Source organism: Trachinotus anak, unplaced genomic scaffold (genome assembly GCF_046630095.1).
Source record: "Trachinotus anak isolate AG129_WGS33_773 ecotype Australia unplaced genomic scaffold, CSIRO_AGI_Tana_v1 ptg000026l, whole genome shotgun sequence".
NCBI lineage: Eukaryota > Metazoa > Chordata > Actinopteri > Carangiformes > Carangidae > Trachinotus > Trachinotus anak.
Window position 1 is genome coordinate 851,883 of NW_027273877.1, and position 14,494 is coordinate 866,376.

The 14,494-nt window shown below is 41.6% G+C and overlaps 1 long non-coding RNA gene across 7 annotated transcripts in view; it reads right to left on the reverse strand.

Annotated features, from left to right (window-relative positions):
• Positions 1–14,494, reverse strand: part of LOC139609933 (uncharacterized) — a 290,241-nt gene that overhangs the window by 115,601 nt on the left and 160,146 nt on the right. The window contains exon 9 of one of the 7 annotated variants that reach the window (XR_011685419.1): positions 8,075–8,611. The exons of 5 other annotated variants lie outside the window; for them this stretch is intronic. This is a non-coding gene — a long non-coding RNA (uncharacterized lncRNA). One more of the 7 variants, XR_011685418.1, reaches the window with a different exon arrangement.

Here is a 14,494-nt window from a genome sequence, read left to right on the forward strand (position 1 = left end):
AAGATATTTGTTTCCACTCAGGTAGTGCTGGCACGTGCCCGCTGCTGCCTCAGCTCTCGGAGACAATTAGTCGACACCTGCTCGCAGCAGATTGCTCTGGCAGATTTCTGATGCTCCTTTGGCCTTCGACACCGCCATCTGGCCTGGGGAAGGTGTTGCACAGGTCGCCTTGCTGTGTGGCAAACCTGACAGCCAGTAGTGACTCGGAAAGGGAGAAAATAGACACAGACAGGAAGCAAACACTCTGGAGTGCAGAATGTGTGTTTTTTTTTTTTTTGTTCAAATCCGATTCTTTATGTCTGTCTGAAAATCTCATCTTTGTTTCTGGGCAAGAATTTGATCAATATATTGACAGTGACATTCACCAATATCACTGAGATATCAGTTAGCTGATACAACCCTTCCTGCTCGATGAAACCTGCTTCACTATGTTTGCAAAACTCATGTATGAGAATTTCATTGGAGGGTTTTCATCTCTGATGATGATCTAAATGCTGCTTTAGATACATTTCATACAAATGAGTAAAATAAATATTGGCTATCAATGGCTGTGTTTCCTTCAAGATCCCACACGAGCTAAAAATGTCCAGTTCATCTCTTTCTCTTTCTGCTTTCTTGCTGATCTCTGGTTTGGATTCTCTATTTTTGGAGGAAAGAAGTGATTCAAAGCGGTTGGAGGCAGGAGGGACACATGGATGTTGATGCTAATGAGCACTGCACGCCAACATGCAGCCGTCCTTCTTGGCCTCACCTTTCTCCTCTCTCTGTCTCTGTGCTTCACACCTACAACGCTGACCCATCTGTGTGGTTGCAATTCACGTGCGTCCAAAGACAGAAACTAATAACACAGTAGTGTCCAGGGAAACACAATCGTGGATGAAGATGCAGAGGTGCTCATTCTGGCTGCTTTTAATGTTAAAAATATAGGTTTTAAGTCAGCTTATTTAAGGCAGAATCGATTAATTTATACATTCACTCATCCATCCTTTAACAAATTTTAACATTCATTAGTTTGCTAATTTATCTGCCCAGTTTTATTTCAAATACTTCTGATTAGATTTTGACAAAACGATGGATTCTGGATTTCTCGAAATTACATTATTAATCACAAGGGAGCACTACAATTATATATGAGCACAAACTGACACATTTGTTACTGATTGGCCCTAAGGGAGACTGCATCATTGGCCAGAAGATGTGTGGGGGTGGGGTACTGTTGCCTTGTTTTACTGTTGCAATCACTGAGTCACTCAAGATGAGAGCGTCACCTAAATGCCTCACATGTTCGAGTAAATACTCCTCGTCTCTCCTGCAACACAAACCCAAACTGACCAGCAGATCACTGAGGATTACAGGCGTGACATATTTACTTCCTCCCATGATCCTAATGTGCTTAATATTCATGTTCCAGACAGAGGAGACGAATCCAGCTGATTTATTTGATCATCTCACTTGTATACACTCCACTTCCCATTCCAAAAAGATTCAGGTTGCATGGAAGGAGGGAATAGCTCCAGGCACAGCACACCACCCCCCAACCCTGCACCCCACACACACACATCATATGCAAGCACATGAACATACACAAATGTAGACTGATTGAAACACCAAAAAAAAAAAACATGCAAAGCAAAGAGAAGTGTTTCTGTGAAATCTACACAGGACTCTCTCTAAAGGAGAAATATGAACATATTATAGGCAGAAAATTGTCTTGGAGGACAAGATACAACAATGTAAAAACACTCCATCATAAAGAGTCCTGCATTCAATATTTTATTTTAGTCAAAATACCAAAGCATCATCAGCAAAATGTACTTGTATTATTAATGATTATGCACTTTGTAAGCAGTATTTTTTTTATAGCTATTGATTCCACTTTTAATATAATGTTTTGTCTGTAAATTGTGAGTCTGAAAAGTCACAAGTAACAGTGGCTGTCACATAAATGTAGTGGAATAAAAAAACCACAATATTGGAGCAGAGTGGAATTACTGCATAAAGCAGCGCTTCACTGTTTCAGTGGATGTAGCTGCTGTGTGAGCTACAGTAAGTGGTGTGGTTCAGTGCTGTGAAATCTCTGTCTCCTCATACAAACTTTTCTCCACATTAATGTTGTGTACAGAGCCTGGCAGGTGTCAGGATCAACTATCTTTTGTGTATAAACAAAGATGAGTCGAGTTGAACCGATCTGAACTACTATTTCAAAGTATTCATTAGTAATTTGTACTCTGACATTAGTACTGACAGCGTAATCATAATCATATTTATAAAATATGAATATAAATAAGGAGTAATACATATGTACTAGTAGCTAAGAAATTGCACACACACACACTTTCTCTTTCCTCTGTAAAAGACACCAACTTACACAGACAAAAATTCTCCTCATACAGATCCACACACACACACACACACACAGTGCATGCCTCCTGATGCTCGTCTTTCATCCACAGCACCGCACAGCTGCTCACCTTATTGCCAGCAGTGCTCACTTCAACCCCCAACCTTGCCTCCAAGGTACACAGTGGATGTGTGTGGGCTTTGTTTGCCAATATGTACACTATGTGTGTGTGAGTGTGTTTTTTACGTGTCTCTGCGAGTGTGCACGTGTGTGATGTGTCTCTACTACTATGTTTCTGTGTGTATTTAGATGTGTGTGAATGTAGGTATGTGTATCTAAATGTGTTTGCATGTAAGTCTGTGGGTATACAGTAGATGTCAGTGCTTGTGTGTGTTCATGTTTGTGTATGAGATGTGTGTGTGTGTGTGTGTGTGTGTGTGCGTGTGTGTGCCAAACGTGAGCAGGGTCAGGCCTCAGAGGCCAGGCTCGCTGGCTGCTTTCCTGCGTTGACTTGTGTGTGTGTTAGCTCAGAAACAGGTAGCGGGGGCGCCATGTATTATTCATACATGGGATGGAGGGGGGGGGCAGGGGGTCAGAGAAGTACAGCGGCTCCTGTTGAGCCGTAAAAGTAGGTTTGGATGTGGGCAGGGTGGTCAATGTCGACTTTCATTTCCTGACAGTGCAGCTTGGGGAAAATCAGAGATACTGTACTTCAAGAGCACTCGCAGTGTGAGTTTAAAACTAAGTGCATGTTACATTGAATCCTCCAGTGAGCTTTGATATTCAAGTTATAGTAAGAGATGCAACTAAGAAAAATGGATGTATACAATACACTCTATATCAATATATATGTAAGTACAGAGTATCTATAGTACGTGTGTTGCCTAGTTAAACTCACAGTTTTCTCTAACACTGAACCTGAACCCTATAATTCCCACTGCAGTGTTAATTTGCCAGAGACGCCACACACTGTCAGAAACTTGTCCTCACTTTATGTAGTCATGGCATTTTTTTGGCATACCTTCATCAAGTAAGATTTATTTAATTCATTTAACAAATGACCTTATCTTCACTAATTACATCATGTACAAGTAACTGACAGTGTGCAGCGCTTCCACGTCCTCCTCAGTATAATGATTCTTTTTTCCTAAGAACTACCATGAACATTATGATGTTTAACACGGAGCTTATGGAATGAGTGAACTAGAAACCAATGGCCAGATGGTACATCAGTGACCAATGACTACCATATTGGGGCATATTCTTAATTAATAACAGTTTATTCATTATTTTAAATGGTAAAAATGAAAAAGTCTTGGGATTTATGACCAAACTTGAAGGGATCAAAAAATAATTAAAATCCGTAAAGTTGGTGGCAGATGGTAGAAAAGCAAAAGGTTGATGGAAAGAAGTAATCAGGTTTAATGTCTGACACTTGAGGAGATCCACCAGTAACATCACCACAGTTTGAGATACAACACACCGTGGTCCCAATCCTCCAGTCTAATCACACCAAGGTATCACAATTAATCTGACTATGCTACATGCAGCACCTTTACTCTAGCAGTTAGACTCCATCCATTTCTGCAAAAGCAGGCCAGAGACAAAGAGAAAACAAGCAGAAGCATCGCCCACACAGCATGTAATGGATGCCTGGATCACACAACCACTTTTCTTTTCTTTTCGAACATGCCTGCATGGCCTTAGGGGGCGGAGAAGAAGTTAGGCACCTCTTAGCCTTACACCTGGCACAAGATACACAGAGGTAGCCAAAGTTCAATTCCCCTCTGCGTATGTGTGGTTGTATGTGTGTCTCTCTGGGCAAAAATGCAATATGAGGTGCGAAGAGGCGGCAACAGACAGCACAGGAACAGACCTGCATAATGGAGCACAGATCCCCTGTTGGTTCCTTTTTAACACCTCACAGTAGTCTGAGAGGAGAGAGAGACAGTGAGAGATAGACAGAGAGGGCGACAGCCAGACTCAGAGAAAGAAACAACAACTCGTAATTGAGCAGACAGCAGAAGACTGGATGTAACACCAACTCCAGACTTCTGTGAACACTTTTCCGAAGTTGTTGCGCGGTTGTTTGGCCTGGCTTGGAGAAAGTTGTCTGGCGCAGAATCTGTGAAGAAGAGGCCTTTGATTTAAGGTCTGGAAATACCTTGTCTTTGGCTGTACAAACACATACTTTTCAGGCTTAAGGGGGGTATCGTATTGATTCCAAGTCGGACACAACTATCAGAACTTCACACACCTACATGGGGGGGATTTCATGTGCTACCTTTGGTACCTTTAGAAGTTTTCGTCTCTCCCTCGCCTTTACCCGATGAGACAGGGGATGGTAACTACAAAGAAGGAATGGCCCTTTGAAAGGCAAGAATTTCAAGCTTGCTTTGGGCAACTGGGGGGCTTTGAAGCATCCACTCCTCTATTAAAAGGAGACTGGGGTGGAGGGGGAGAGAAAAATCAATGTTGACACAAAAAGGCGTGCTATCTATTGCTGGAAATCCACATGGATGTAAGATTGTAACTTAGAGTGTAGAAATAACTTTGTGAACTTCAACTTTGTTGCAGGAAGAAGGGGACCTCAGGTTTTAACTTTGCTGTTGTTGGTGATCAAGTTCAGCTGCATTTGGTCACAGAGGTTGTGTCTGACCTCTGGCTTTAATTGTTTGTTTCAATCTCTTTAGCCAAACTGCAGTGTTGGGAGTTAATTAGATGAGTGATCCCAGAGCTGAGCTTTGGAAATTCACAATGCTCAACATTTTTGATCGATAATTCCTATGAAACACAGTTAAACATGTAAAGTAGGTATTTAAAACTCTGGAAATATTCTGCCTGCAAACACTATATGAAGTCACACTGCCCTCAAGAATGTTCTGAGTTTACTTCTAGATGTTAAAATTAAGTAATCATAATTTAATTGAACAGAAATAATTTGGAAAACATGTTCAGGTTATAATTTTAGAGGAAGTAATCAGATAAACATCACTTTCTTTCAAAAATTGATTTATAACATTGAAATATAAACTGAAAGTGATAAAAAGAGGCAGTTTCCTTGTAATAGATGCTGTAGAAATTAAGTGTAGTTTGGGGGAAAAGGCACATCTTCAAGATATCTTTGCTTTCCTATGTTCTGTGGCATTTATATATAGCTCTTGAAATCCAACAGAGCAAATACAGAGCTTTTAGATTTTCACCAAATCATCACATCATCAGCTGAGCCTCTGTGGTGCATCAGATCCAATAGGATTGTTCCAAAAATGGGAGCCACACCCACATGAGACCCTCCAGCAGGGAATTACCAAACGCTGAAAGACATGAAATGATAGAAAATACTCTTCTAAAATCTCTGCTACATAGAAATTTAGTCTATTTATCTCTTTAGCATGGGAAGTACTGGAAGTCTGGGGGCGCAACTGCATCTTTAGACACATTTTGGCCTAATTAAAGTATCTCAAATCGTTAGCCATGTGGGGTTGTGCCAAGCCCTGAGTTAGGTGATGCTCTCTGATGGTAAATGGACAAGGATTTGTGACTCCAGTTTTCTCACATCAAAGCTTCAACTCAGGGGGATGATGGGAAAAAAAAACATTGCCCTGAACCTTTCCAAGTCCGGAAAAACTCTGTCGTGGGTGTACCGAATCTCCGCAAGAGGGATGAACACAGACAAAGAAAGAGATGCAGACAAAGAAAAAAGAGTTGACACAGAGAGGGAGTTTGACTTCAGAGTATCACGGTGTCCTTTTCGTCGCTGCAAATTAACTAACAGGTGGTAGCTAGGAGGTTTGGAAGTACGGATCTGAGGAGGGGGGAGGTTGGCCAAGAGGTAGAGCCCAGACTGCAGCATCTCCAGCCCTGTGATCTGACTCCAAGCTGGCAACAACGCTATCAACAACGGAGACTGCAGATGTTGCCGGGTTCCCCCTTTTCCTCCAACATGGCCCTCAGCTTTTTTAACCCCCCCTTCCTCCCAGGATCTTGTGCGTGTTTGTGTGTGTGCTGAGTAGGAGGTCCTGTGAGCAAATCCTGATCAAGGCCTCTGACTGTGACAAGCAATGTCAGGGCTCATTTCTAAGTAGTTGCTGTTCCTTTCTTGTTTGTGTGTGTGAGAAACAGGGAGAGAGAGTGTGTGTGTAGGTGCATTTGTGTGGGTGTGAGATTGCAAGTGTGTTGTTTTGTGTGTGTGTTTGTGCGTGTGTGCTTACTGGCATCTTTCTATACCCATTCTCTCTGTCTCTTTCTAGCTTTGTTTCAAAGAAACCATTGTTCCCTCCTTGTGTGTGTGTGTACCTCCTGTGTGTGTTTACAAGGTGTGTGAATCATGAACAGTATCTCATCTTTCTCTAAAGTGTCTTTCTACTGTCTCACTTCTTTCCTTTACAAAAAATTAAAGTTTATTACAAGTAATCATCGCTTCAACAACTTCCAACAGGGCAGCGAGCAGTCAGATGATCAGACAGGTGGTAAATAAACCAAGAGTTTAATCCAGGCTATCTAAAAGACTTAATTTCTTAAATCAAAACGAAGAATGTCTGAAATATCAGTAATAATCTCACTGGTAAAGAAAACTGAGTGTGTGCACAAGTACAGGAAGTATAACACTATCAGTAAGAATTAAAACTGCACCTGTAAACTGTTATGTATGTTTCTGGGTAATAATTTTACCTTTCACCATCATGTACATTAGCAAATAACTGTGGCTGACCATGGAGTTTGTTTTAAACCTGTCTTACAGTCTCACCCATCACACTTCTTTATAGCAGAGCTGCCATGTTTTCAAATCTCAGCAACAGATACATTATAATGCGTAAAAAATTATTTATTAAATGTTTTTATAAAGTGTCTAAGGTTTACAACTTGCTGCTCACCTTACATATATACACACACATACATGCACATACTGCATATGTGCATGTATTTATGTGCACAAACTAACTTTAAAATATTCTGTGAACCCATTTTCTTTCTTAAAATGTCCCAAAGAGTTATCATTTCTTTCTTCTTTATGCTTGTGTGTGTGCATCAGTGTGTGTGTGTTTGTGTGCAGCCTTGATTCTCCCCCTCTTCCTCATCTCTCTTTTCTCTCCTGTGTGTCTGCGAATGCTGAACAATTGGATGCACAGGTGGTCGGTCCACTTCTCCTCTTCCAAGTGTTAGATTTCATTACAAACAGTGTTGGAGGTGGGTCGAATGTGTGTGTGCGTGCGCGGCGGCGGTGTTGGTGGGGGAGTCCTCTCGACATCTGTGGGCTTATTTGAACGGGCGGATGAGACACGAGTCCCTGCCGAGTTCCTCCACGGAGCAGCGAGACTTCGCCAAGAGACCAAACGGGAGGAGATTGTCAGTTTTAGATCCTTTTTAAAAATCGTTGTTTAATAATTTATTTTGAGCGGTTGAGGAAGAGGGTGATGTTTTTATTAATGGTGGGTCACCTGAAGAATTATGGTTCTGTTTAGTTTTTTTGTTTTATTTTTACTTTACTTCTAACATCAATGAATGACTAAAATCACCTTGTTGGCCAATATTCCACATAATAATATCATGTATGCCTCTTTAACTTCTGTTAAAGATTTTGAAATAATGTTTTCAATTAATTTTCATTTGTCACACAAAATATGGCCAAAGATTCTTTACGTAGACTTTACCTGTTTTGTATTTATTCAGGTTTCTAATTGACTGTTTCAGTGCTTGGCAGTGCTGAGAGGGATATGACAGTTTTCCTGGTACTAAAAAGCTTATTTGAATTCAGCAAAGAAACTCGGTAGTTAAAAGGTGATTTACTAGCACATTTCAAGACATCCTCCTTCCTCCGTCTCTTTGTTGAAAAAGGTATGTGCTGCAGCCTGCTGCTCCTCTTTGGCTCCTGGCGAAATTGTTCTTGGCAGTCCTGTGAGGCTTCTCCCTGTTATGTGCCATTTGAAAGCATTATGAAATCTGCCATCTTGACTGCACGAACCAAATAACAACAAGAGTGCATTGTGCGCCACCTGCTCCACACATTTAGGTGGCTTTAAATATGCAGGCCTAATGGCACCTATCCCCCCCGGTCTGATTCAACACAGCTTAGATGCAAAGAGGGGGTTGACAGGGTAACAGGGTATTTTAGGGAGTTTGTAACACCACTTAAGTCTCATTTTCTTCTTTCTTCCCTCTTGTTAAAGAACAAACACGCGAGTGACAAACTCTGGCTTCCCTTAGGCTTCCAGGAGGTGTGCTTCTTTCTCTGTGTGTAGCTGTGGCTGTGATGAGGCTTTGTCTGGCTCTCTGATGGTGAGAGAGACGTAGCCAGGATGGCAAAAAGAAAGACACAGGGAGAATAAAGCAGAGAGTTACAGGAGAAAAGGCTGGATGTGTGCTTTAGACTGATATTATCAGGTTGCTGTTGCTGGCCTTTTAATAAAAATCAGGTATCAGTCGATCAGAGTTGTCCATTTATATGATGGCTGTGTCTGATTTTCTCCAACAACAATCAGAGGTGCCAACCTGCAAATGCATGTGCCAAATACTGCTTTAGGCTGCTAAAGGGGGTGGTGCCAACTTCAATCTGAAAGAAGTGGACTTCAAAAATCTATATCAGTCAAATCCTATTATTGATTGAGACACAAGGAAAGTTAAGGGAAGCAGAAGTAGCCAAATAGACAGAGGGAGGGTAGAGAAAGATCTGTCTGCTTTCTGTGAATATCAAACCATCTGTCTGTCACTGATCAGCCCACAAATTACTAACCACACAAACACAGACAAGATATGGCTGTACTTGCAGAAATCTGGTGGATAATAACAGATGTTGATGATGCAGGAGTAACCTGGAAATCTTCAGGTTTGCTCAGTTTTTAGTACAATGTAAACCATGTACCATTACAGGAGAAGCTTCATCCATTACAAATTGATTTCTACTTTATCAAAGCAACAGGGGTAAAAATACATAAAGGGGACAAATGTCATAATTACACCATATAAAATAGTTGAAAAACTATTGCATGGTTGAAAGTTTAAGTTAAAAACCACAAAAAATTCAATTGACACAGATAAACATGTGCCAGTGTTATCACAGAGGAGATACACATATCTGAGAGCCCAATAAAAGTTATTCTCTGCATACTGACGCTTAAGATGCTGAATCCTGAGCCTTGGTAGAGTCAACCTGAAGGATCACACTGCACGTCAACAAACAAACAGTACGGTGCCTTATTAAGCTTGTACCTCAGGTCTTGCGTTGCCATCTCAGAGCATAAAAGAGAGCAGGGCTGGTAAATTAATGAGAAAATTACTTTTGTGATTTCCCACCTCATGTTAAGGGAGGGGATATTTTTGTCAGTTGTTAATTACTGTCATATGGCTACGGCACCTTTTTCCCTGAAAATGACAGAGAATGGAGGGAGGGTAAGGACGGTGGGGGGTACGAAAATTAACTCGACTCAGGGTGTGTGATCTTGTCATGTGCCTGACATACAGGGGAACATGTCTTACCCTGCTTTGGATGAGTCTCATTTATTTACGTTATTCATGCTTTGCAGTTATTTAATTTCAGTGGTTACTGCATAACAAGCTCACAGCTTCCATCCGGTCACAAGAGAAGGAGAAGTGACTGAAACAAAACGGTGATGCTGGAAATGCTTACACCTGAGCTGACCTTGTTGTACCTCAGAAATGCACTGGAACCTTCCTGTGATGCACAAACACCAGCTACATGCAGGATGAAATCACAATTCAATTACCAACAGGCCTGGTTTTACAATCTTTGCACACAACTTTCTCTACATATCAATCATGTCAATAAAATGTAATATCACTCAAACCTGCTCTGCACTTATTAAAACCACTATTATTTATATTAAAAATAAATTAATCTTCTTTTTCTTCAGGTCATTTTGCTTTCTCACCTGTTCCTCTCAAGTGCTGCTGTTTCCTGACAACTGTACTTAAATAACGTCCTTGACAATAATGGTCGTCTTGCAGGTAATAAGGAGATGATTTAGTGATACCCGTGAGCACTGGGTGGTCAAGTTTTATTCAGAAGGTTCATAATATTGAACTAATACTGGTTTACAGCTGTGCTACATCTTACTAGTGTAAATAGTATTAATGTCACCAATTGTGCAACTGCTCTAACTACTCATTAGTACCTCCTCTGGCTTCATGATACATACTGTACTGGTTCATAAAAAACAAGCAAATACTTAGTAGAAAATAGGTCATGAGTGAAACCCACAGTTATGGCAGCCTACACTCTCCACCTCACACTGAACGCTCCTCTGTGTTGCTATTTTGTGCATTTAAAACTTTTGATGGCTGTTAGGTGCAGCAGCAGTACGTGGCACTCGATAGCCGGTGAATGTCCACTTCACACATATCGGCGGTGTAAAGGACAGAACGTCGCTTGGCGCCTGGCTGGGGATTGTCTCCATTTCCTGGTTGATCGCTTCAGTGGTTCCTACCATGGAGGGAGGGGTCATTACCCCTCCCATCACACACACAGCCGACCTCAAACCATGGCCTGCAAACGCTAACCTTTTCTCGCCCCTCCAAAATCAAATCAATAACACTTTGGCCACGAACAGGGAAACACTGTGTTGGCATTAATCACCTGCCCTTCCATGCTTGACTCTGCAGTGTGTTCCTCGATGTCTGGATCTGTGTTTGGTTTAGAGGTAATGGATGGCTGGCTGTGTGAGAGACTGACTGGTTTCTGTACTGAATGACTGGCTCCATCTCTAGCTGAGGCCGACCATCATCACTTGCTGTTGACATTGTGGAGTTTGTGTCTCGCTGAGCTGCTCTTAGCTTTGTTTAAAGCAAATGACGGTGTTAATGAATCAGTGGTGAGGTGCAAAATCATCTACTGGGGACTAAAGATAAAGATAAGATAACTCCTATAGATATTGGATGTTAAGATAGTTTAAGGAGTGGTACACGGGGCAGCTGATGCAGGGCCTTGCCTTCCCATGCTCAACTCCAGCATGTTCTCCCACAACGAATGACTTTAGCTGGTTTTTCATAGCAAATGGTTGACTGGTTGCCAAGCTGGCTGACTCAGGCAACAGTAGTACAGTTAGCTAGTACTTGCCTGAAGAAACAGACAGTAACTGATGTTGTTGTGATACTGGGATGAATTAGATTCATTTCAAGTCTTCACAAAAAAGGGGTTTCTACCTATATACTGAGCTCCATCAGTAACATCAATGATCCATCAAAAGAAATGTGATTTGCTCTTTTGGTTTGAGAACATCTTCAAAGATTAGGTGGCAGCAGAATATCCCTTGAGGTGATTCACATGTGTAGTTACTTGTTGTTGTGATAAAACTGAGGGGCAGATATCTCTGCATCTGGACAGATGAAAATCCCGAGACAAATACTCAAAGTCATGTTCATTGTTCCCTAAACTACTCTGCCTCTAAGATTAGCCTGCATACACACCAATCATTGTAATTATCTGAATAGTCATTTTAGGGTCAAAAGATTTCCCATTTGAGCTTCTTTTGAAAATCCACATCCTGTCTTGATTTGAGTGACTTCACCCCACCGTTGGCTTGCTTCACACTCGTCAAGTGTTCCCTGTCCTTCCTGTGATTGCATTAGCAAAGCCTGATATCAGCCCTGCAGTCCCATCCACATAAATACGCCTCTCGAGGCTCTTGTGTAAGCACATACAGGTGCAGCCAGAGAGGGCCTAGCTAGCGTTGGCAGGAAACAGGTGTCTGGCTATTGATAGCATCCTGATGAGGGTGGGAGAGGGGGGCAACGAAGTGCAGGGTATGAAAATCAGGTGGGTTGTTGTGTGGTCCCCGGGTACAGCGACTACTAATTGTTATCAACGCTTTTGAGTCTATTTTTGTGGCCTGGTGCCAGATGGTTGCTGTAGATGGGGGAAAGAAAGGGAAGGTAGTTGGTGTTTATAACAGGTTGTTGATTCCTGATGAAATGCAACCTCAGGGACCCCTTAACACCTGGCTAATAGAGACGTGAAATTATTAACAGTATGTAAATGTGTGTAGGAACAGTAGGTGTATGTTTTCATGCTTTCCACACACAGTTTCAATGTGCAAACATCAGTTTGGTCCAAGTGTGACTTCCAGGAAAGTTGTGTGCACTTGTGGGTTAAACTGTATATTAAAATGGTTTCTCACTCTGTGTTGAAAAGGAATCCCTGTAGAAGAAGTCCACTCAGGGTCTTATACAAGTCCAAATAATCTTTCAAGCTTTTTCTTTTGAAATTCGCTTATGTGATCTTTATGTAACAACATCGCTTTGCAGAAATTAATTTTATTAAATATCAGATATGGACATTTTGAAAGCTGAATATTTAAATATCAAAACTCTAAGCAACTATCCACAGAAAATGCCAATTTCAAGTAGACATGGAACGTGAAACTGTCTCAATATGATGTGACAGTAATAAACACTGAGTAAAATATAACCTTCCTTCAAAAGAGGCTTAATAGTACAAAATAATTGTGCCATTAATAAAAAAGCTCTTGACTCAACGTGTCAAACATTATGTCAACTCTCCCAAAAGCCAACACACAAAATAATGGATTATATTCACCTCCCCCAATAACAAAGGTTGATAATAAAACTCTTTAAAAAATCTGTGTATTTTTTGTGTATTTAAAAAATACACAAAAAATATGCATCCACTCTAAGTAACGCATGATGTTATTGCGCCTAATCTCATTTCAATATCCCAATAAAAATAAAAATATTTTATCATCCAAGCCAAAATAGATACAGGAAAACAACTGCACTGCACCAAATTAGAAGAATCACTGAAATCACCCAGGCCTCAAAGTGTCAGGCAGAAGTCGACACGCAACACTCAACAGGTCCTAGTTTCAGATTTGAAAACAAAACTAAATATGATGCCAAAGATGCCAAAACAATACATCTTACATATTTCAAAGATGCTTCAACATTATGTTTAATGCCATGCCTTTGCTCTCAGCACAGCACCTCCAGTGGTGGAAAACTGACTCTGCACTCAGTGGAGGGAAAAAAAATAAACAGTCGACATGAAATCGATCCCTAAAACACCTTAATCTTCCAATTAAATCTCCTCAGCGGCTGCGGTGAGATGGTAACTGTGATAAGTGCAGGTTGGAGTGAGACAGGGAGGAGGAGGAGGGAGGAAGAGGTGGAGGAAGAAGGAGGTGAAACCTACACAGGTACGTCTGTCACGGGTAATTACCTTCTCAGCGCCCTCGGCTCTCCAAGCTGCCAGTCGTCTGTCTGTCAGAGAGATCAGCTTACCTCTTGTCTGGGGGTGTGTGAGTGTGAGTGTGTGTGTGTGTGTGTGTGTGTGTGCCTGTGTGTTGACTGAATGTTTATGAGTGTGTGCTCAGAGAAAGTGTGTGTCTGACGGGGATAAAATGAGCGTGTATGTCTGGCAACAAGGAGATAATTTGTAAAAGTGAGCATGTGTGTGGAGAACGTGGGTGTATAAGAAGCGAGTGTGTATACAGGTGTGTTGACACGAAGAGTGTTTGCACAAATGAGTGTGTGTGCAAAGAAAAACTGTTTGCATGTCTGTCTGCATAAGTACTGAGTGTGTGTATGTCTGTGTGCTACAAAAAGTGCATCTTTAATTGAAAAGTGTGCGTGTTGACTATACAGAACAATTGTGTGACAAGAGGCGGCAGGTAAGTGAGCGTGTATGAGTGTGTGTGTGGTGTAGAAAGAGAAAAAAAGAACATCAGTGTGTTTATAAAAACTATAAGCGTGAAATGTGTTAAGTAAGACAGCATGTACCTGGACAGAGGAGTGAGGAGGAATGAAAAAAGATGTGTATGTCCAACACACACACACACACACACACACACACACACACACACACCTTTCTCAATGCCACAAAGCGTCCATTGAGAAGTGAAAAGGTAGCAAGCTGATGGGAGGGATTGTTGTGCAAACAGGCGAACACAGAGGAGGTTGGTGTGTGTCAAGAGGCAGTGGGCAGGTAATAGAGCAGACATAATGGGAGCTAAGTACCTGTAATCCTTGGAGATATCACTCCAGACAAGTGGGGGACTCTGGGTAATTCCCTCTGGTTGGTGTAATTGGTCCCTCGCCCGGTTGGAGTGAGTGTGTGTTTTGTGGTGGTGGTGGTGGGGGGGGGGGGGGGGGGGGGGGGGGTTGTAGGGTGTTTGGGCGAAGTAT